Source organism: Nicotiana tabacum, chromosome 9, assembly GCF_000715075.1.
Source record: "Nicotiana tabacum cultivar K326 chromosome 9, ASM71507v2, whole genome shotgun sequence".
Lineage (NCBI taxonomy): Eukaryota > Viridiplantae > Streptophyta > Magnoliopsida > Solanales > Solanaceae > Nicotiana > Nicotiana tabacum.
The window spans coordinates 15,222,271-15,246,385 of record NC_134088.1 but is presented as its reverse complement, the minus strand read 5'-3'; the positions used below and the strand labels follow the sequence as shown (position 1 = coordinate 15,246,385).

The 24,115-nt window shown below is 42.6% G+C and overlaps 2 long non-coding RNA genes across 5 annotated transcripts in view; one reads left to right on the top strand and one right to left on the bottom strand.

The window, feature by feature from the left end:
- LOC107808949 (uncharacterized) overlaps positions 1-24,115 on the top strand; it is a 33,699-nt gene that overhangs the window by 2,716 nt on the left and 6,868 nt on the right. The gene's annotated exons all lie outside the window — the stretch shown is intronic.
- Positions 2,750-24,115, bottom strand: part of LOC107808953 (uncharacterized) — a 28,033-nt gene continuing 6,667 nt past the window's right edge. The window contains exon 4 of the long non-coding RNA XR_012694757.1: positions 2,750-3,360. This is a non-coding gene — a long non-coding RNA (uncharacterized LOC107808953). The remainder of the gene's footprint in view (positions 3,361-24,115) is intronic.

The following is a 24,115-nucleotide window of genomic DNA, read 5'->3' as shown; positions in this document are numbered from 1 at the left end:
ACAAATCCTCATAATCCGCTTCTGCGGCCACTCCATCACATATGCGGCGCCACACCTGCGGTCCCCAAACCGCAGGTGCGAAAACACCAGAAGCAACAAAACTTCAGTAGCTGCAATAACATCTCAACTCCTCCGTCAACCATCCGAAATCGCCCTGAGGCCCCTGGGACCTCAACCAAAAGTACAAACATAACCTTATACCTTATTCAAACTTGTTCCAATCATCAAAAAACTTCAAACAATACCAAAACAACCAAAACACCTCGGATTCAAGCCTAAGTTTCTAAAATCTTCCAAATTCCGCTTTTGATCAAAAACCCGACCAAACCAAATCCGAATAACCTGAAATTTTGCACACACATCCCAAATACCCAACGAAACAACTGCAACTCTCGGAATTTCATTCTGACCCCTATATCAAAATCTCGCCTAACAACCGGAAATCGCCAAAACATCAACTTCGCCAATTTAAGCCTAAATCTATTCCAAACCTCCAAAACCCATTCCGATCATACTCCTAAGTCATAAATCACCTCCCGAAGCTAACTGAACCATCGGAACTCACATTCGATCCCTCTAACATATAAGTCAATATCTGGTTAACTTTTCCAACTTAAACTCCCTTAAAAGAGACTTAGTATCTCAAACTTCGCCAAACTCATTCCGGACTCGATCCGACCAACCCGATACCATAAATACGGATAACGAAGCATAAAGAAGCAGAAATAGGGAAAATAAAGCAGTAACTCATGAGACGACTAGCCGGGTCGTCACACGGCGTTAGTGTGTTGTTAATTGTTTATGAGAAGTACAGTGCTGGAGTATTCATATTAAGAAATTCTTTTATTTTCTGTCAAAAAAATATTGAAATTTTCAACTAAATAACTATGGAAACTTAAAGAGGCACGGGGACCTTCACATTCTAGCAATAAGTCTAGAGTCTGAGTTATACTAGGAGATTTGTATCTAGGTTAATCTGACTAGGCGGTGCAGCTCTAAAGATTGGGTAAGCAAGTCAATACACTTGTATGTGCTTTAGGACGGAAGATACGTCCTAAGCCTTACCCTCGTTATGTACTCAGTTAGTTTTCTTGAGTTGCTTTCTTCCCGACAAAATTAAATCAATGGTGGGGCTACGTTTATGTCCAAGAGAACAATATTTTATGAACAGAATCCCATGGCTCAACTAGTGCTTTATAGTTAAAGTGAAGAAAAATCTTTTACCTTCTCTAGTGTTCTAATTTGTTGCCTAAAGTTCGAAATGGATTTCAGATATGCCATGGCATATAAAGTCTCATATCTCTTTTCCCTTATGTGTTTGAGCAATTCATTTTTGGTTAAGATTGTGGAGTCTTCATTCTTGAAGCAATTCTCATTAGATGTAATGACTTTAAAATTAGGAAGATAAAACAATCGACCCTTGAGAACTTTGGTATGAATGTTTCTGCTTTCTGTTATTCATCTCTTAGTTTGCTACTTTGAGTCAATAGAAAGTTAATATGACAAGAAAGAGCCTCGCGATCTTATTTTGATTATAGATCTCAAAACCTTTTTATTCCATATATGAGGTTCAAACCTTGACATCACATAGACAATATCAAGCATCTTCACATAAAGGCTTTCCCTCCTGTAGTAATAGAATCACAGCATTTAAAAGCTCATGAAGTGAAGATGTGGAAACATTATTTCCTCAAATAACCTAAATAATCTCTTGCATCAGCGCTAAGGCAAAGAACAATAGCGAAGCAGGTCATGCGTCTTATTACTCTTTCTCGTCCTTGCACATAGGTTCCCCAATCTGTCTTGCAGACATGAGCTATGAAAAGTTGCTGAGCAATCTGCAGAAGCTTTTTTTGTTGTTAGTGTCACACCTCCTTTTTCCGCCCCCGCGAGGGCGTAGGAGTTTTTTTTCAATTAAAGGACAATCAAAACGGGATTTATTTATTTATTTCAGAGTCGCCACTTGGGAGATTTAGGGTGTCCCAAGTCACCAATTTAATCCCGAATCGAGGAAAAGAATGACTCCATATTACAGTCTGCGTACCAGAAATCCGGATACGGAATTCTGTTAACCCGGGAGAAGGTGTGACACATTCCCGAGTTCCGTGGTTCTAGCACGGTCGCTCAACTGTTATATTCGGTTTGATTATCTGAATTTATACAAATATGAACTTATGTGCAAATTTTAACTTTTTACCGCTTTCATAATTATTATTATTTTTTTACAAGGAATTGCAACATTGTGAAAATGTGTCTCGAACCGCGTTACAATCAATGTACCCGTGGTCGTCGACACACTTTGACTCCATTGAGATTTGGATTTGGGTCACATCAATGTGCACCCGAATTTAAGAAAATTAAATTATTAAAGGCGCGCCTAGAGCGACTAGCGTATCATCTACTTTGGGTAGGGCCGTGGAATTTCGCTAAACGGTCCATCCCGAAGTCTAAACAATTTTAAAGCCAATATTTACTGAGGGCCCCGCAATTTTGTATTTTTATTTGGCGAGGCCCATCTCATTCTTATTTTTTAAAGGATAAACCTATAGTGACTACATTTCTTCTATTAAGTTCGTCTCTAAAAATAAAAGGAGATCTCTTAATTAATTACATGCTAAAAAAGTCGAACTTATTAGTTATTAGTTTACGGTTAATGCAAATGGAAAATTGTAATCGAGTTTGTACAAAGAGAGATTGCTTTCGTTCTATATTCTCTTATTTAATAACACTGGAACATGAGATTGACGCACAATAATATCGAAGCAGATTAACTATTCTTTGATTTATTTAAACTAACATTATCAGATGAAGAAGTTATACATATGCAATCTTATTCATCGACGGGCATACATATGAGGTTCAGTTAATTATTCCACACACGCTTAACATTTAAAGGTGAAAAGACGGAAGCTGACCCTATCTAACTTAAGTGATACCGCTACATGTTTCATGCTTAACTACGCGATTTTTTATCTTTTTGCGATAATCCAAACTGCCTAGTGTGCCTTTGAAATATACATTATCTACTGATGAACTAGGGTGAAACAAACGTGATTACTGCATTGACATTTTTTAACCGACCCTATGTGAAACCATTGTTGGCCGAACATCACTGCTACTCCGCTAGTTTCTTTTTGATTAACATACGACGACAAATTACCGGGCCTAACTCTTATGGACTGAAAACTGTTTCATTACACAGTTTGAAAGTCAAACTTTACATGTCAAGCATACAAAGATGTTCTAAACCACAAACAGAAAAAAATAAAAATAACTATGCTAAGTTTAGACTGCAATTCTTCTTGTACTCTTATTCATGCTCCGAATTCATCATTACACCAGTGAAATTAGAATGTGTACCTGGATGTTGGACAATAAGAATGAGAAGAAGAATAATATCAGCAGCAGGCAACCAGACAGCAGTAATACAGCAGTAACACAGCAGCAATAAATAGCAACAGCAGTTCCACAACAATGACAAACCCACAGGTGGTCGAGCAATCAACCACCAATCCCAGAACAGAGTAGTAAACCAACAGGAAAAAAACCAGAATATTCAAATGCAATAGTGACAACAGTTCAATAATCGCAACAACTCGACGAATAACCAACGACAGCTTCGATAACAATAAGACCAAACTCAATCAACAACATACAGAAGCCCAGACTACAGTAGTAATCCCATAGGGAAATCAGAATACCCTAATGAAATAGTAACAGACCAACCCTTTAGAACTAACGGCTTTATTCTTCTCTGAACACTCAATAATTTTCCAGCCTATGCTTTCAATACTCACTGACCTCTCTCTGTTCGAAGAACCCCCTTTCCTTGTCCTAAACAGGCCTATTTATAGGCAGAAATGGCAGGCTTTAGGCTGCCTTCATCCCCTCAGTTTTTTCCTGCCCATAACTCCTTTAAACTAATCAAAAAATGGCCCATGCCCATCCATTTGACAACCCTCTAGCATGTGTTTTCTGCCCAAAGGTATGGGCAGCCTTTAATATTTAATCAACCCCATGCTACCAAGTTTGATTCCCCACTATTACATTAGTTTAAGTCCTTTTCAGTACCCTATGTTAGCTCACTTAAACTAGTCATTTCTGTTCTTTTCAAACCCCCAAATTACCCCCGTTAGCCCCCAGCTTATTACTGTATTATCCTACTGCAACAGTGGGACATTTTGAACTTCTGAAAGTTCAAATTCGAAGCTGCCCTAGACTGAATTCTAATTGTTTGTATTGCAGTTACAAACCACTTTCAAACAATGTCAAGCATCCAATGAACGACAATGGTTCGATCAATCATGTGAAGTTATATGAATCAGAATATTTGAACATTCAGTCCTATAAAACTAATCGACGACGTTTATCTAATCGACTATACTAATTATAACATGGAACAATCAGTAGATCAATCAAACAACATGAACAGGGCATCAACTGCCTTCAACAACTTTGCACAACACAAGGAGGCTATATGAATTATCTATTCGACGATATTAATCTAATCGAACAACATGTATCTCACCATACGTATTTAACAATAAACAGAAAAGTAATCGACCAAAATAAAAAGGTCTTACGAAGATGGAGGGAATTGAAAGAACACATCAGTAATACCAAACAGACTGACTAAACATGTTAACAAACTCAATCAATATTCAAACAAAACTAGAAAAGAAAAAGAAAACTTACTGTGGATGCTCAACAACGAACGACCCAGGCCTGAACTAGATTTGACCATTTGAGGTCGAACAAACTTTAATCGGGGTGTTCTTGACCTAGAACACCTTGATTAAGGTCTATTAGACCCCAACCCTCTATTAAACTGGCCAAGGTTCTTGTGTTCTAGGGTTCGAACCAGTCCGATTTTGGGCTTAAGGATTTGTAGGTAGATTCGGACCAAACCAAACTTGGTTTGGTCACGAGTGAGTCCAGGGTGGTGACTGGTGTAAAACTGGGGTGGGTTGGTGTAGGTCCGGGTTGGGCTCGAACCTTTAAATTAAGATTCGAGATGATGGAGTGTGATTCGAGACAAGGGGTAGCAGATCCGTGTTTGGGGTGGTGAGGTGCACCAGGGGTGTTATTTTGATGGTCACCGGCGTTGGGGCCGCCGAGTTCAGGGTGAGAGTGTATGGGGGCGGCTAGGGTTTGGAACGGGGCTTGGGTTTGTGTTTGGGATGACGGTGTACAGTGGTGAAGGGTGGGGTTTGGTTTGGGGGCGTGGGGTGTGCTGGGGAGCTTATATACGGAAGGGGGTGGCTTGATCCTGGCCGTTGGATAGAGAGTGATCAATGGCCAGGATCTATTCATTAAAGAGGGACGGCGTCGTTTGGGTATGAGGGTGGGTGAGACCGGATAGGGGAACAGACCGGGTCAGATTAACGGATCTGGGGGGTGTGATCCTGGCCGTTGGATTGAGTTGATCCATCGGCTCCGATTACACGTAGCAAAACGATGTCGTTTGGAGCGTCAGGAAACTTAAACAAATTGGACCGGGTATGGGGTTGCTTTGGGCCTAGATTTGGGTCCACCTAGGGTGGCCCAATCCCGATTTTCCTTCTATTTTCAACCATTTTCCATCTCTTCTTTTAATTATCAAAATTAAACAACATCCCAATAAAATTATATAAAATTACATATATATTATCTAACACCTACATAAAATCACACAATGAAGAAATACACATGCATATTTTTTGTGGTTTTCTTTTAACCAAATTTGTGGTTAATTAATTACTAATGTACCATTAATTCCTAAATGCAGGCAACATATATATTTTTTTTGTATATTTCAATTAACTACAACAAAGTGAATATTTACGGGCAAAACACATGTATTTTTCAATTAACTACAACAAAGTAAATATTTACGGGCAAAACACAAATATTTATAAAAAATGTCACGCAAATCCTAACAATTGCACACCAAGATAATTTTGCATTATTTTTTTTTTCTTTTGGAGTAATTTCCGTGAAGCAAAAATCACGTGCTCACAGCTGCCCCTCTTTGTCCGAAAACACGAAGGGTTTTCGTGCAAAGATAAAGTGAGCGATTTTTGCCCATCCGAGTACTCCGTGTGAAGCATTTTTTTTAAAACGATTTAACCGAACCTTTGCTTCAAAGGTTTCCTACATATCCCTGGCTAGAAGGGAATCAGGTTTATATAGTTCGGGAAGTTTTGGTAGCTGGGACTACCGTGGGACTGTAATGTTCACTGCTGTTGTGTGCTGTTACATGCTGTATGCTGCTATCGCTGCTCTAACGGTCTCCTTATTACATTGTGCTTAACAAGAAAACAAAAAGCTAGACTAAACTGCAACTTGTCCTTGTTGCCTTGCTTTCTTGTCGGCTTGTGTTTTCCTCCGATGCTTTTGTTCCGTGAATTTGGGAATGATACTGGCCTTTTGCCTTTCTGAATACCAGTTTTCATCATTTTGCTGGGGACATGGCTTTCTTTATCAAGCTTCTCGGCGGTTCCTCAGGGATACGGCTTTCCTCATCAGATTTGTTATGCAGGGCATAATTTAATGTTCGCAAACCACTTCTTTCAAGACGCGTCTTTTCTTCCTTTTGACTCAGGCGCTTGAATTTATGCTGGGACCTCTTGTTGCAACCTTTTGCTTCCCGGTGCTGAGAAATTTTATTGTGTTCCTGCTGGGGACTCCTGTTGTAACCTTCTGCCTTCTGGTGGGTTACTGATTTCAAAATCTGAAGTATAAGACTAAAAAGTATTCCTCTCGTTATACAGGTGGGCGCCTATTTAAACTAAGACATGAAAGTATTCCACTCGTTATACAGGTGGGCGCCTATTTAAACTAAGACATGAAAGTATTCCTCTCGTTATACAGGTGGGCGCCTATTCAAACTAAGACATGAAAGTATTCCTCTCGTTATACAGGTGGGCGCCTATTCAAACTAAGACATGAAAGTATTCCTCTCGTTATACAGGTGGGCGCCTATTTAAACTAAGACATGAAAGTATTCCTCTCGTTATACAGGTGGGCGCCTATTTAAACTAAGACATGAAAGTATTCCTCTCGTTATACAGGTGGGCGCCTATTTAAACTAAGACATGAAATTATTCCTCTCGTTATACAGGTGGCGCCTATTTAAACTAAGACATGAAAGTATTCCTCTCGTTATACATGTGGGTGCCTATTTAAACTAAGACATAAAAGTATTCCTCTCGTTATACAGGTGGGCGCCTATTTAAACTAAGACATGAAAATATTCATCTCGTTATACAGGTGGGCGCCTATTCAAACTAAGACATAAAAATATTCCTCTCGTTATACAGGTGGGCGCCTATTCAAACTAAGACATGAAAATATTCCTCTCGTTATACAGGTGGGCGCCTATTTAAACTAAGACATAAAAGTATTCCTCTCGTTATACAGGTGGGCGCCTATTGAAACTAAGACATGAAAGTATTCCTCTCGTTATACAAGTGGGCGCCTATTTAAACTAAGACATGAAAATATTCCTCTCGTTATACATGTGGGCGCCTATTTAAACTAAGACATAAAAATATTCCTCTCGTTATACAGGTGGGCGCCTATTTAAACTAAGACATGAAAATATTCCTCTCGTTATACAGGTGGGCGCCTATTTAAACTAAGACATAAAAATATTCCTCTCGTTATACAGGTGGGCGCCTATTTAAACTAAGACATAAAAATATTCCTCTCGTTATACAGGTGGGCGCCTATTTAAACTAAGACATAAAAATATTCCTCTCGTTATACAGGTGGGCGCTTATTTAAACTAAGACATGAAAAATATTTGAGTATGTTTCCCCGTTCTCCCGAGAAAAATGGCAGAAAATGACAAAAAAATTTCTGCCCCAGTTTTGGTGACCTTTCTTGCGTCGCGTCCTTCTGCCATCATCAACTTTTATTTTCCTGCAGCAGACAAAGAGGATTTTGTTAGTTTTAATCATGGTGGGCAGCCGTGTCGTCCTCGCTGGGGGATGATTTTTCCTTTTCTTTTCCTTGCTCTGTGCTCCCAAAACTGGTTGGGGGATAAAGTTGCTTGCTGGGGGTGACCTGCCTGCTGGGGATGGTTTTCCATTTATCCCCTCCCTGCTTTCTCTTTTCAAAACAAACTGTGGGAGTCCTCTTCAATCCTAAAACCCCTCTCTTAGAAGTTTATTTCCTCCCAAAACTGCAAAGCATTGCATATTACCACCTGGGGATAACCTTTAGGACTGTTAGGGTTATCTTGCAGCGGATTAATTTTCCTTTCATGTGGTGTCTGACCACCTCGGACCCGGGTCCGTGACTTATCGACATTCTGCGGGGAAACCTTCTTGGAAGTTGGTCTACAAGTCCCCCACTCGTCGTTTTCCGCTTTCTTCACGTCACCCTCAACTTTCTAAGCAATTCATCCTTTGGTTTTGCAACAAACGCCTTTTGTCTTATTGCCTCGGCTTTTTGCCTGTCCCATGCGTACTTTGCTTTTGTACCACCTCGGCCTCTGGTAGTAAACTCTGAAAATCCTTTTCAAAATGAATTTCTAGAAAGAAACGGAAAAAAAAAGATAGAAAAGGAGGAAAATCTTTCTGAACAAATACTGGTGGGAAAGAAAAAAAAGAAAAGAACTTATCTGGATGATATGACTCGTCCTTATGATCATGTCGTTTACCATGGATTTCCGACCCAGTCTATTTGTGCCAATCAACCTGCTTGATGGCCTTACTTGCCAGAGATGAATAGGTGTCCATTTCTTCGCCAATGTGGATCCCTTTGCCAATCTGTCTTGTCTCCTTACAGTGCCTTTCGAGGGGTTTTCACTAATAAGACTCTCTCTTTTCTCTCAGCTCCCGGCGACTTACGGTGCCTGTGAAGGTTTTCACCAATAAGAATCTCTCGTTTTATATCTCTCATCTTTAGTCACTTTATGGTGCCTATGAAGGTTTTCACCGATAAGACTCTCTCATTTTGTATCTCTCATCTTTCGTCGCCTTATGGTGCCTGTGAAGGTTTTCACCGATAAGACTCTCTCATTTTGCCCTTCAACAGGAATTGGGGTGCTGCCGACATGACTCTCTCTTTCCGAGATTCTTTCTGGATATCAGTTCATTTCTAATTTATGATCCCCTTCTCTGCTGGAGATCATCATATTATCCTCGGCTTCCATTGTACTAACTTGGCACTTCTCGAACGTTGATCGGGAGGTCTTTTGGGCATTGATGTTGGTTTTGTGTGTCAAATATTTAACTTAACTCCAATGGGTGAAGTGTTACAACTCTTGGAATCAAACCCTTTTGGATATTCAAAACATAATTCCTGCCCCAGTTTTCCTGCTTGGGGAATTTCATATTTACACTATGTTGAGCTATGCGCATTACGCACATTATGACCAAGCCGTGAGGCGCCTACGTATCCTCTTTGAGGAATCAGGTCAAACGTAGTTCCTAGAGGGTTTTTTTCTTGCGATTTTTATCTTCTCTTTTTTTTTCATTTTTCGTTTAATTTCTTTTTTTCATCTTCTTTTCATATCTTTTTCCCATTAGTGATTCCAAAAGAGGGGTATGAAAGAATAACTTAAGGCTCAAAAAAGGGGGAGCAAGGGTTAAAAGTGTTTGGATAGAAGAAAGAATTGTCTCCATCATTTCATTATCCAATAAGTACCAAATACAAACAAACGAACCAATAACTATCATAATCGAAGCAATTACGCATAATATCTTTTGACTGCATCAGAATTGATAGCCATGTCGACACATCTTCCCTCGACATCTGTTAGGCACAAAGCACCGTTGGACAACACTCTGGTCATGACATAAGGCCCTTGCCAATTTGGGGCGAACTTGCCTTTTGCTTCGACCTGATGCGGGAGGATCCGTTTCAATACCTGCTGCCCTACTTCAAATTGTCTGGGGCGTACCCTTTTATTGTACGCTCTTGCCATTCTTTTCTGATACAACTGGCCATGACACACTGCTGCCAATCTTTTTTCATCTATTAAGCTCAGCCGCTCTAAAAGAGCTTTAACCCATTCATCATCATCAATCTCGGCTTCAACGACAATCCGGAGGGACGGAATTTCGACCTCCGCTGGTATTACTGCCTTAGTACCGTATACCAACAAATAAGGAGTTGCACCTATGGAAGTCCGGACCGTAGTGCGATAACCCAACAAGGCAAAGGATAATTTCTCGTGCCATTGTTTGGATCCTTCCACCATCTTCCGCAGTATCTTCTTGATGTTCTTATTGGCTGCTTCGACCGCTCCATTCGCCTTGGGACGATATGTGGTGGAATTGCGGTGTGTAATCTTGAATTGTTGGCATACCTATATCATCAGGCTGCTTTTAAGATTTGCACCATTATCCATGATGATCACTTTCGGGATCCCAAATCTGCAGATGATATGGGAGTGAACAAAATCCACCACTGCCTTTTTAGTTACCGACTTGAAGGTTTTAGCCTCGACCCATTTGGTGAAGTAGTCGATGGTCACCAGAATGAACCTATGGCCGTTGGATGCTGCCGGCTCGATAGGCCCAATGACATCCATGCCCCATGCAACAAATGGCCAGGGTGTTGACATCGTATGTAACTCTGTTGGCGGAGAATGAATCAGATCTCCATGTATCTGACACTGATGGCATTTCCTCACGAAAGTGATACAATCATGCTCCATGGTGAGCCAATAATACCCTGCTTGAAAGATCTTCTTTGCCAATACATATCCGCTCATATGTGGCCCGCAAACTCCAGCATGTACCTCTGCCATAACCGTCGTGGCTTGACCGGCGTCTATACATCTTAACAATCCTAAGTCCGGGGTTCTTCTGTACAACACTCCCCCGCTGAGGAAGAAACCATTCGACAAACGCCGAAGGGCTCTTTTTTGGTCTCCAGTGGCCTGTTCCGGATATATCCCCATTTTGAGGTACTCCTTTATATCGTAAAACCAAGGCTCGCCATCTACTTCCTCTTCTACCGCGTTGCAATAAGCATGCTGATCAAGAACCTGAATGTGCAACGGGTCAACATACATTTTGTCGGGGTGGTGTAACATTGATGCTAAGGTGGCCAATGCATCGGCAACCTCGTTATGGACTCTTGGGATATGTTTGAATTCCACTGATCGAAATCGCTTGCTCAGATCGTGCAAACATTATCGATAGGGTATGAGTTTCAAATCCCGTGTTTCCCATTCACCCTGAATCTGATGTACCAAGAGGTCCGAGTCTCCCAAGACCAAAACGTCTTGGACATCCATGTTCGCAGCTAATCGCAGACCCAAAATGCAAGCTTCATACTCGGCCATATTATTGGTGCAATAGAAGCGTAGTTGAGCAGTAACAGGATAGTGACGTCTTGTTTCAGAAATGAGTACTGCTCCTATTCCAACTCCTTTCGCATTCGCGGCTCCATCGAAAAAAAGCTTCCAAACCTGTTCCTCGGGTAATTCCAGCACACCTGTATACATCACTTCTTCGTCGGGAAAATACGTTCTTAAAGGCTCGTATTTTTCATCAACGGGATTCTCTGCCAAATGGTCAGACAGCGCTTGGGCTTTCATGGCCGTCCTCGTCACATAGATGATATCAAACTCGGTGAGCAAAATTTGCCATTTTGCTAACCTCTCTGTAGGCATAGGTTTCTGAAAAATGTACTTCAATGGGTCCAAACGGGATATGAGGTAAGTAGTATACGAGGACAGGTAGTGCTTCAACTTCTGAGCCACCCAAGTCTGGGCGCAGCATGTTTTCTCGAGTTGAGTGTACTTGACCTCATACACTGTAAACTTCTTACGAAGATAATAAATGGCCTGCTCCTTCCTTCTTGTAACATCGTGTTGCCCCAGTACACAACCAAATGAATTCTCTAGGACTGTCAGATAAAGAACTAATGGCCTCCCTGGCTCAGGTGGAGCCAACACAGGGGGATTGGACAGATACCCTTTGATTTGGTCGAAAGCCTCTTGACACTCCGCTATCCAGTCTACCGCAGCATCTTTTTTCAGCAGCCGAAATATGGGTTCGCAAGTTGCCGTGAGTTGGGCGATGAACCTGCTGATATAATTTAGCCTCCCCAATAGACTCATTACCTTCGTTTTGTTCTTTGGCGGTGGCAAATCTCGGATGGATTTGATCTTGGATGGGTCTAACTCAATACCCCGTCGACTGATGATGAATCCTAACATCTTTCCTGATGGAACCCCGAATGCGCATTTGGCCGGGTTGAGCTTGATATCATACCTTCGGAGTTTTTGAAAAAATCTCCTTAGGTCTGCCACATGGTCTCCCTGATTCCAAGACTTTATGATCACATCATCTACATACACTTCAATTTCTTTGTGTATCATGTCGTGAAACACAGTAGTCATTGCTCGCATGTATGTTGCCCCGGCATTCTTCAATCCGAACGGCATTACCCGGTAGCAGTAAGTTCCCCATGGCGTAATAAAAGCTGTCTTTTCCGCATCATCTTCGTCCATTAAGATCTGATGATATCCTGCATAGCAATCCACAAAGGATCCGATCTCGCGCCCCGCGCAATTATCGATCAGGATATGGATGTTGGGCAATGGAAAATTGTCCTTAGGACTTGCTTTGTTGAGATTGCGGTAGTCGACGCATACCCTGATTTTTCCATCCTTCTTCGGAACTGGTACCACATTGGCCAACCACTCGGGATATCGAGTGACCCGAATGACCTTCGCCTGCAGCTGCTTAATCACCTCTTCTTTGATCTTTACACTCATCTCTGTTTTAAATTTCCTTAGCTTTTGCTTGACCGGAGGGTATGCCGGGTCAGTGGGCAATTTGTGAACCACTAGATTGGTGCTCAATCCCGGCATATCATCATATGACCATGCAAAAACATCTTTGAATTCCACGAGGGTTTTGATCAATTCTTCCCTGACGTTTGGCTCAATGTGGATGCTGATTTTGGTTTCTCTAACGTTATCCGCGTCTCCTAGATTCACAGTCTCAGTGTCATTTAGGTTGGGCTTGGGTTTCTCTTCAAATTGGCATAGTTCTCGGTTTATCTCTTTGAAGGCTTCATCCTCATCATATTCAGACTCATTGTCACAAACGACCTCTTGTATCATTAAGTTGGACTCGGATTGATTTATTAGACTAGGTCGAAGATCCGCTGTGCATGCCATGTCATTAGAACCAGTAAAAAGAGAACTGTTCAGAAAGAAAAAGAACAAAACAAAATTAAAATGAGACAAAAGAAGAGAACTTTATTAAACTTGCGGGATAACAGGGTTCACACTTTTACAAAACAAAATAAAATTTGGATTACACCCTGGAATAATCCGAACAAGAAAAGCAAAAATCAAAGCCTACTACCAGGACTCCCCCCGGATAGGAAGAGGAGTAACCGTCCAATTGTTTGTTTTGGCCTCAGGCCCCACAAACTGTATGTCCGCTCTGCTGGAACTCTCTCCAACTTCTACCATACTGACATCAGCGAATAGCCTCTCGAAACTCTGATTCAGGTCCCCGTCCATCCCAATCAATGGTCCGAGAATATTTGGGACCGGTGACCCCTTGGCACTTTCTCTAACAAAAGATCTTGAGAGACGTGGCACAGGTTTGGGAAGAAACCAAACTTTCTTCTTCATTTTCCGCGCTCCCTTTACCTCTTCCGCGGTCGGTTTGAACCCCAACCCGAAGGTTTCCAAATTCTTGGGCAGGGAGACAGGTTGGACAATCCCCTGAAGCTCAACCCCTAGGCCTTTTCCTGGCACAAACCCATTACCCAGCATCTCTGAGACCATCATGATCGTTGCAGAAGCTACCCTAGGGTGCTGAATGATCTCACCCTCAGAAATCTTGCTTGCCGACATCGCATCGAAAATCTGGTAAACCCAGGGACCCTTGTCATTGTTGGTCTCTATGAAGGGCACAATGGTGCCACCCATGGTGTACGCAGTGTCCTCGCCGTGCAGTACGACCTCTTGTCTATCCCACTCGAACTTGACCATTTGATGCAGGGTGGAAGGCACTGCTTTAGCTGCGTGGATCCACGGTTGTCCCAACAGAAGGTTATAAGATACCGCGACATCTAATACCTGGAACTCCATGGTGAACTGGACTGGACCGATGGTTAATTCGAGTACAATATCCCCCACGGTGGCTGTTCCATTTCCGTCAAATCCTCGGACGCAAATGATATTCTTGTGGATTCTTTCGTGGTGGATCTTTAACTGGTTCAGGGTGGATAATGGACAAATATTGGCACTTGAGCCATTATCCACCAATGCCCGAGTAACTACCGAACTTTCACATTTTACAGTTAGGTAGAGAGCTTTGTTATGCTCCGTGCCTTCTACCGGTAGATCATCATCTGACAATGTTACCCTGTTCACCTCGAAAATTTTGTTGGCAATCGTTTCCAGGTGATTTACAGAAATCTCGTTGGGCACATGAGCTTCATTCAGTATCTTCATCAGGGCCCAACGATGTTCATCAGAGTGGATTAGTAATGATAGCAGCGAGATCTGGGCCGGTGTTTTCTTCAGCTGTTCGAACACGGAATAATCCTACACTTTCATCTTCCTCAAGAATTCCTCAGCTTCTTCTTCGGACACAAGTTTCTTTGTTGCAGCTGGGTTGGGTCTTCTCAGCTCCACCAAAGCAAAACACCGTCCTGATCGAGTCAGTCCTTGCGCTTCACAACTATCTTCCTCCACTTGTTTCCCCTTGTATATCACCACTGCCTTTTCATACTTCCAAGGCACGGCCTTGCTATCAATCATTGGCAGTTGGACTACAGGCTTTATGGTGACCATGTCCCTGTATATCCCTTTCAACACAACTGCGGGTATGGGTGGAGTCCCTGATATTATCAACTTGGCTGGCTCGGGTTTGCTTGTTACGGTGGATAGACTATTTCCCAATATCACTACTGGCTTGACGCCTTCTCCCTGCGACTGTACCCCCGGTCTTCCACTGGCCGATCCTTCTGCCGGAGCGGCCTGGATCGTCATCACTGTCTGTGAGGGCTTCCTCAGCTCTCCTCCCTCATACATCAACTCGATCATGTGAGCCTCGTGGTGTGTTGGCAATGGGTTCTGGTTGATGTTAGGTGCCTCCGGCGTCTGGACCTCGATTTTGTTGGCATCAATAAGATCTTGTATTTCCTGCTTCAGCCTCCAACATTTCTCAGTATCATGCCCCAACATTCCTGAGAAGTACTCACAGCTTATTGATCTGTCCACATTTTGGGGTGGGGGGTTTTGCTCTCTAGGTTCGATAGGACTCACCAAACCCAACCGTCTCAATTTGTGGAATACGGCGGTATAGGTCTCTCCCAACTCGGTAAAGGCTCTATGTTTCTGCAGCCTATCATTTTTAGCAGCTTGATTCCCTCGAAAACCCGTCCCCGGAGGGTTCCTGTATGTTCTTGGTGGAGGATAGGCGTTTTGTGGTGGTGGGTAGGTATTATGTGGAGGTGGGTATGTATTGTGGGGATCTGGCGCATGCCATTGTGGGCGAACCGGAGGTTGGGTGTATGTTTGGGCTTGATGGACGGTGAAAGGTGGTTCTTAAGGTGGATAGTAGTGCTGTGGTGGGCTGTATGGGTAGTTTGGCCTGTGGGGTCTGGGTTGGTTGTAGTGTGGCTTGCCAGACCTGGACCAACTGCTTGCCTCAATCGTGGCAATTTCTTCTTTCTTCCTTCTTCCCAGCGCACCTCCCGTGCCGCTCTGAATAGCCTGGGTCGTTGCCTTGAGTGCCGAGTAATTCAGGATTTTGTCAGACCTTAGACCTTCTTCTATCATGACCCCTATCTTCACTACTTCGTTGAAGGATTTTCCAACCGTCGTCACCAAGTGACCAAAGTAAGTTGGATCTAGTGTTTGCAAGAAGTAGTCCACCATTTCTCCCTCTCTCATGGGAGGATTAACTCTGGCCGCTTGCTCTCTCCAGTGGAACCCAAACTCGCGAAAACTTTCCCCAGGCTTCTTTCCGGTCCTCAGCAATGTGAGACGGTTGGGGAATATCTTTAGATTGTATTGAAAGTGACCTGCAAAAGCCTGCGCCAGATCATCCCAAGTGTACCATCTGCTGGAATCCTGCCTGGTATACCATTTTAGTGCCGATCCACTCAGACTTTGGCCGAAATAAGCTATCAGCAGCTCATCTTTGCCACCTACCCCCCTCATTTTGCTACAAAATCCCCGCAAATGCGCCATGGGATCACCGTGCCCTTCATATAAATCAAACTTAGGCCATGGGATCACCGTGCCATTCATATAAATCAAACTTAGGCATCTTGAAACCAGCCGGGAGTTGGACGTCCGGGAAAGGGCATAGATCCTTGTAGGCCACGCTGGCCTGGTTGCCCAATCCGTGCAGGTTCCTGAAGGACTGCTCCAGGATTTTGAACTTCCTCATCACCTCATCTTGTTTTGGGACTTTAACCGGCTTTTCAATCTCTGCCTGTACCTCTAAGTGTGAGTTGTAGGTATGGGGTTCTGGTGCCTGAAATGTGGGCTTAGGGGGATAGTATTGTGTATCATGAGCCTGAAACAATGGCTCGCTGGTCGATCTTTGCAGGGTGGCTGATGTGGGTCCCACAAAAGTGGGAACATTTGGTGTTGGGAGAGGTTGATGGGGTGGTGGAGCTTGGGAATCATGGGGGCTTCTCTCCTGATGATAACGGTGATTCGGGAGTCTTGTTGAAGGGCCGGAGTGAGGGTATTCCGGCATGTGCCCTAGTGGCTCAGGGCTCTTTTGTGCTTTGGCTAGAGCTAACTGCATTGCATTCATCTCCAGTCCCATCCTTTCTATCTTTTCCATCGCTTCTTTTAACAACTGGCTCAACGGCCTTTCTTCCTCGGTACTATTCTCTGAAGTAGTCATGCTCGTTGTTACCGGTCCTTTGGATCTGGTTTGGTAAGGGTGTGTTGCCAGAATTCTTTAACAACTAACTGTCTGGATTTTGTGGAAAATAACAAACTTGTTAGCGTTAGAGCTTTAACAGATTTGATAACAACACACTGGGGATGCAAATGCTCCTAGGCAGTTAACCGTTTCTAACATGCTTTGCTTCGACAACATGCGTCATCCTGGTTTGCTTATTTGTCCTTTTAAAAGTACTTTGGGAACCCCTGTATTTTATTTTATTTTTATATTTTCTTTTTCTTTCTTTCTTTTTCTTTTCTTTTTGTTAATGGCGACCGAATCTTATGTGGATTGCCTACGTATCACGTCCCCGCGTGAATCAGACAGGGCATAGTTCTGCCACAAAGTAAAGACACACAAAAAATTCTTTTGGAATCATTTAATTCATCATCAAAATTTTTTATTACAAATTACTTCAAACAAAGAACAGCAATAGTACAGATCCCAAAGTTCTTAACCTAACTCATCGACAGAAAGAAAACAACACATAGGAAAACACAAAGCCCATTAAACAAGACTCGAACTAGGGGCTACAATTCCAACTTGAAGGCTCGCGAGGCATCGCTCGGCCTTTCCGCGGCCCTTGGTGTAAGGTCTCTTTGCAAGCTCTTCAGCTCATTCATGATCCGGTGGACGCAGCCCATAATGTAAATAAGGAGGGTTTTCCGAGGTATTTGCTCACATGTTAGGCATCTCATGTATATGTAGTGCCCAATCTCATCAATTCTTCCTTGAATGTTGTCCCTTTCAACGAACAATTGCTCTATTCGCCGGTCTTTTAATCCCAGTGCTTGAGCATTGTCGGCAAGTCGATCCTGGAAAATCTCCATTTGTCTTTCCATTCTGGTCATTGCATCGTAACAACGTCTTCGGTCGGCCTGGGCATCTCGTGCTTGTTTGAAGATCCGTTCATAAAGAGTGGAGTTCGTTTTCCTTAATATCTCGATGCTCATTTCATAATCCCTTATGACTTGTTGCAGACGCTGCCTCCGGGCCATTGTACCTTTTGCCCATCTGACCTTCATCCTTGCTATGCAAGCTTCTGATCTCTCTAATTCTTCTTAGCTTTGACTGACCTGATTTCTCAAGTCTGATATCAATCTTTCGTCGGAGCGACGTTTCTGTCGGTCGCTGTTACTCTTACTGGCTTGGCGAATGCAGGCTTTTAGTGTCTGGTTTTCTTGGGCTAATTTGTTATTTTCACCCCGCTCGGAGGCGACTTGCACGTTGTTCTCAAATATAAGCCTTTCAACTTGTTTCTTTAGATTCCCGATTTCAGCCCGGTAGCCTTCCTCCCTTTTTAACCAGCCCCACTATGCATGCGATGACTCCGCAAAGTCTTGGATGTGAGCTCTCTTAGCTGGTCTCTGATGCTCAAGCTCTCTTCTGTACCACGTTAGGTATTTTGGCGACACTTTGCCCTTGGCCTGATCTTGTACACAAGTATCTTCTTTCAGGGTTTGACATTCATTCCAGATTCTCCGAACGACCGCTTCAGGGAACTACCCACCAGGCCCGATTTCGATTACCTGGTTACTGAGATCCTCTTCCCTCAGGATTATTTGATATCGCCCCAACTGTCTCAACACTCTGCATGGTGCGTAGGGCTGGATACTTTGGAGACCCATCAACAATAAATGAGACTCAGCGGTCAACATGTGTATGACCTCATCTATGGGTAGCCACTCAAATGCCCATTCTATCTGGTTTGCTGACACCGAGCGCAACAGCGTGACCCATTCGGCGACCCCTTCTGGCAGTTTGAAACCGTCAACCCTGGTGGGAAACTCTTCTATACAAGTCTTTTGTGATGACCCATATCTCAATAACTGAGGGCGATGACATAGATGCTCTATCATCCACATTTGCAGTAGTATATTACATCCCTCAAAGAAACCTCCTTCGGTTTTGCAAATAGTGAGTGCGCGGAAAATATCTGCTATTATCATTGGTGCCAGAGTGTTGTTTTCTTGCTTGAGCAAAGTTCTGACGACCCCAGCGATTTGTATGTTAATTTTCCCATCCTTTCTAGGGAACACCAGAAAACCCAGAAAGGCTATCATAAAAGCAATACATCTATGCCTCTCCCATTTCAACCGGCTTTCCCCACTGCAAATCTTACTCTCGGGATTGCTGAACCCTCCCAGATGACCGTACCTGTCGTACAGAAATGCCAAACTACAAAACCCTTTTGATAACTCTGGGTTATGTACCGTTCTGCGGATCTTTACGATGTCCAGGAACTTGTGTATGGTCACGATCCTTGGTGCAATGAGATACTGTTCTTTCATAGGGATTTTAGGACATCCAATGTACCCTGCCAACTCCTCCAGCGTCGGGGTGAGGTCAAAGTCCAAGAAGTGAAATACATTGTGTGCCGAGTCCCAAAATGAAATTAAAGCCCTGATAATATCCCCTCGTGGATCGATGTCCAGCAATCCAACCAAATTTCCCAAGTATATTTTGACTGTATCTCGCCCTGATCCTTCTAAGTCGTTCCACCACATGCGCAAGCCCAAAGGAACTTTGTTTATAATGGCCTCAGATGAACTCTTACTCGTGCTCATTCTGCACATTTATTAAGGTGATTTTAGACGAAAGCAAAAAAATCTTTATTTTGACTCCAAACATTTTTCCATTTTTTTTTCTGAAAGAAACAATATATGTATATATATACATATGTATATACATATATATTTTTTATTATATATCATTATTGGCAAAAAAACGGGGAGTTGGACCCGATAGGGGTTGCCTACGTATCCCACATCCGGTGAGAATCAAACCGACGTAGTTCGGGCAAGAAAATTATCTAAATCACGGGTCTTTCTCAAAATTGAAAATATTTGGACATTGCTTTTTCTTAAGTGAGAAACTCTTGAATTTTTTTTTTCATTTATTTATTTATTTTTCAAAATTCCCGTTATCACCCGCCGGTCAACATGCAAGTTCGAAGCAAATTAAATGCGCTAACAGATAAGATGCCACAAGATGGTATTTTTGTTCCAGGTTGCTATTCCTAGACGGGCCTCACCTCTGTGTTGAGCCCCCTAAGTCAAATGCAGCGTGATGCAAATAAGCGTTTTCCTACTAGGGATCCGGCATGAAGTTATGTTTTACTAAGCTTCAAACTGGGCTTTGTTCTAGACCTGGCTTACACGAGCGGACAACTCGAGTCGAGGAGGGGGCTACGTACCGGGGACCCGCGGGGTCGTCCGGCTTTGTAACTTATCCGAGCCTCTTTCTACTTGGGTATGACACTAACAGAATAGGGAGTCTCGACCAGCGAGCTTCTCCCCGGAGGTAAGAAGAGAAGGGTTTCGGCACAATTTATATACAGTTCAGATAATATCAAAGCGGTAGAAGCATCATTTAGCACACTAGGCATATATCATGTAATAGAATCAGATAAAACCAAATATAACAATTCATCTAAGCTCGAATTTCTAACCCTGAACCAGTGGTTCTGGGCAGGTCATCCCCAGCAGAGTCGCCAGAGCTGTCACACCTCCTTTTTCCGCCCCCGCGAGGGCGTAGGAGTTTTTTCCAATTAAAGGACAATCAAAACGGGATTTATTTATTTATTTCAGAGTCGCCACTTGGGAGATTTAGGGTGTCCCAAGTCACCAATTTAATCCCGAATCGAGGAAAAGAATGACTCCATATTACAGTCTGCGTACCAGAAATCCGGATACGGAATTCTGTTAACCCGGGAGAAGGTGTTAGGCATTCCCGAGTTCCGTGGTTCTAGCACGGTCGCTCAACTGTTATATTCGGCTTGGTTATCTGATTTTATACAAATATGAACTTATGTGCAAATTTTAACTTTTTACCGCTTTCATAATTATTATTTTTTTTACAAGGAATTGCAACGTTGTGAAAATGTGTCTCGAACCGCGTTACAATCAATGTACCCGTGGTCGTCGACACACTTTGACTCCATTGAGATTTGGATTTGGGTCACATCAATGTGCACCCGAATTTAAGAAAATTAAATTATTAAAGGCGCGACTAGCGTATCATCTACTTTGGGTAGGGCTGTGGAATTTTGCTAAACGGTCCATCCCGAAGTCTAAGCAATTTTAAAGCCAATATTTACTGAGGGCCCCGCAATTTTGTATTTTTATTTGGCGAGGCCCATCTCATTCTTATTTTTTAAAGGATAAACCTATAGTGACTACATTTCTTCTATTAAGTTCGTCTCTAAAAATAAAAGGAGATCCCTTAATTAATTACATGCTAAAAAAGTCGAACTTATTAGTTATTAGTTTACGGTTAATGCAAATGGAAAATTGCAATCGAGTTTGTACAAAGAGAGATTGCTTCCGTTCTATATTCTATTATTTAATAACACTGGAACATGAGATTGACGCACAATAATATCGAAGTAGATTAACTATTCTTTGATTAATTTAAACTAACATTATCAGATGAAGAAGTTATACATATGCAACCTTATTCATCGACGAGCATACATATGAGGTTCAGTTAATTATTCCACACACGTTTAACATTTAAAGGTGAAAAGACGGAAGCTGACCCTATCTAACTTAAGTGATACCGCTACATGTTTCATGCTTAACTACGCGATTTTTTATCTTTTTGCGATAATCCAAACTGCCTAGTGTGCCTTTGAAATATACATTATCTACTGATGAACTAGGGTGAAACAAACGTGATTACTGCATTGACATTTTTTAACCGACCCTATGTGAAACCATTGTTGGCCGAACATCACTGCTACTCCGCTAATTTCTTTCTGATTAACATACGACGACAAATTACCGGGCCTAACTCTTATGGACTGAAAACTGTTTCATTACACAGTTTGAAAGCCAAACTTTACATGTCAAGCATACAAAGATGTTCTAAGCCACAAACAGCAAAAAATAAAAATAACTATGCTAAGTTCAGACTGCAATTCTTCTTATACTCTAATTCATGCTCCGAATTCATCATTACACCAGTGAAATTAGAATGTGTACAAGAATGAGAAGAAGAATAATATCAGCAGCAGGCAACCAGACAGCAGTAATACAGCAGTAACACAACAGCAATAAACAGCAACAGCAGTTCCACAACAATGACAAACCCACAGGTGGTCGAGCAATCAACCACCAATCCCAGAACAGAGTAGTAAACCAACAGGAAAAAAAAAACCCAGAATATTCAAATGCAATAGTGACAGCAGTTCAATAATCGCAACAACTCGACGAATAACCAACGACGGCTTCGATAGCAATAAGACCAAACTCAATCAACAACATACAGAAGCCCATACTACAGTAGTAATCCCACAGGGAAATCAGAATACCCTAACGAAATAGTAACAGACCAACCCTTTAGAACTAACGGCTTTATTATTCTCTGAACACTCAATAATTTTCCAGCCTATGCTTTCAATACTCACTGACCTCTCTCTGTTCGAAGAACCCCCTTTCCTTGTCCTAAACAGGCCTATTTGTAGGCAGAAATGGCAGGCTCCAGGCTGCCTTCATCCCCTCAGCCTTTTCCTGCCCATAACTCCTTTAAACTAATCAAAAAATGCCCCATGCCCATCCATTTGATAGCCTTCTAGCATGTGTTTTCTGCCCAAAGGTATGGGCAGCCTTTAATATTTAATCAACCCCATGCTACCAAGTTTGGTTCCCCACTATTACATTAGTTTAAGTCCTTTTCAGTACCCTATGTCAGCTCACTTAAACTAGTCATTTCTGTTCTTTTCAAACCCCCAAATTACCCCTGTTAGCCCCCAGCTTATTACCGTATTATCCTACTGCAACAGTGGGACATTTTGAACTTCTGAAAGTTCAAATTCGAAGCTGCCCTAGACTGAATTCTAATTGTTTGTATTGCAGTTACAAACCACTTTCAAACAATGTCAAGCATCCAATGAACGACAATGGTTCGATCAATCATGTGAAGTTATATGAATCAGAATATTTGAACATTCAGTCCTATAAAACTAATCGACGACGTTTATCTAATCGACTATACTAATTATAACATGGAACAATCAGTCGATCAATCAAACAACACGAACAGGGCATCAACTGCCTTCAACAACTTTGCACAACACAGGGAGGCTATATGAATTATCTATTCGACGATATTAATCTAATCGAACATGTATCTCACCATACGTATTTAACAATAAACAGAAGAGTAATCGACCAAAATAAAAAGGTCTTACGAAGATGGAGGGAATTGAAAGAACACATCAGTAATAACAAACATACTGACTAAACATGTTAACAAACTCAATCAATATTCAAACAAAACTAGAAAAGAAAAAGAAAACTTACTGTGGATGCTCAACAACGAACGACCCAGGCCTGAACTAGATTTGACCATTTGAGGTCGAACAAACTTTAATCGGGGTGTTCTCGACCGAGAACATCTTGATTAAGGTCTATTAGACCCCAACCCTCTATTAAACTGGCCAAGGTTCTTGTGTTCTAGGGTTCGAACCAGTCCGATTTTGGGCTTAAGGATTTGTAGGTAGATTCGGACCAAACCAAACTTGGTTTGGTCACGAGTGAGGCCAGGGTGGTGACTGGTGTGAAACTGGGGTGGGTTGGTGTAAGTCCGGGTTGGGCTCGAACCTTTAAATTAAGATTCGAGATGATGGAGTGTGCTTCGAGGCAAGGGGGTAGCAGATCCGTGTTCGGGGTGGTGAGGTGCACCAGGGGTGTTATTTTGGTGGTCACCGGCATCAGGGCCGCCGGGTTCAGGGTGAGAGTGTATGGGGGCGGCTAGGGTTTGGAACGGGGCTTTGGTTTGTGTTTGGGACGACGGTGTACAGTGGTGAAGGGTGGGGTTTGGTTTGGGGGCGTGGGGTGTGCTAGGGAGCTTATATACGGAAGGGGGTGGCTTGATCCTGGCCGTTGGATAGAGAGTGATCAATGACCAGGATCTATTCATTAAAGAGGGACGACGTCGTTTGGGTATGAGGGTGGGTGAGATCGGATAGGGGAACGAATCGGGTCATATTAACGGATCTGGGGGGTGTGATTCTGGCCGTTGGATTGAGTTGATCCATCGGCTCCGATTACACGTAGCAAAACGATGTCGTTTGGAGCGTCAGGAAACTTAAACAAATTGGACCGGGTATGGGGTTGCTTTGGGCCTGGATTTGGGTCCACCTAGGGTGGCCCAATCCCGATTTTCCTTCTATTTTCAACCATTTTCCATCTCTTCTTTTAATTATCAAAATTAAACAACATCCCAAT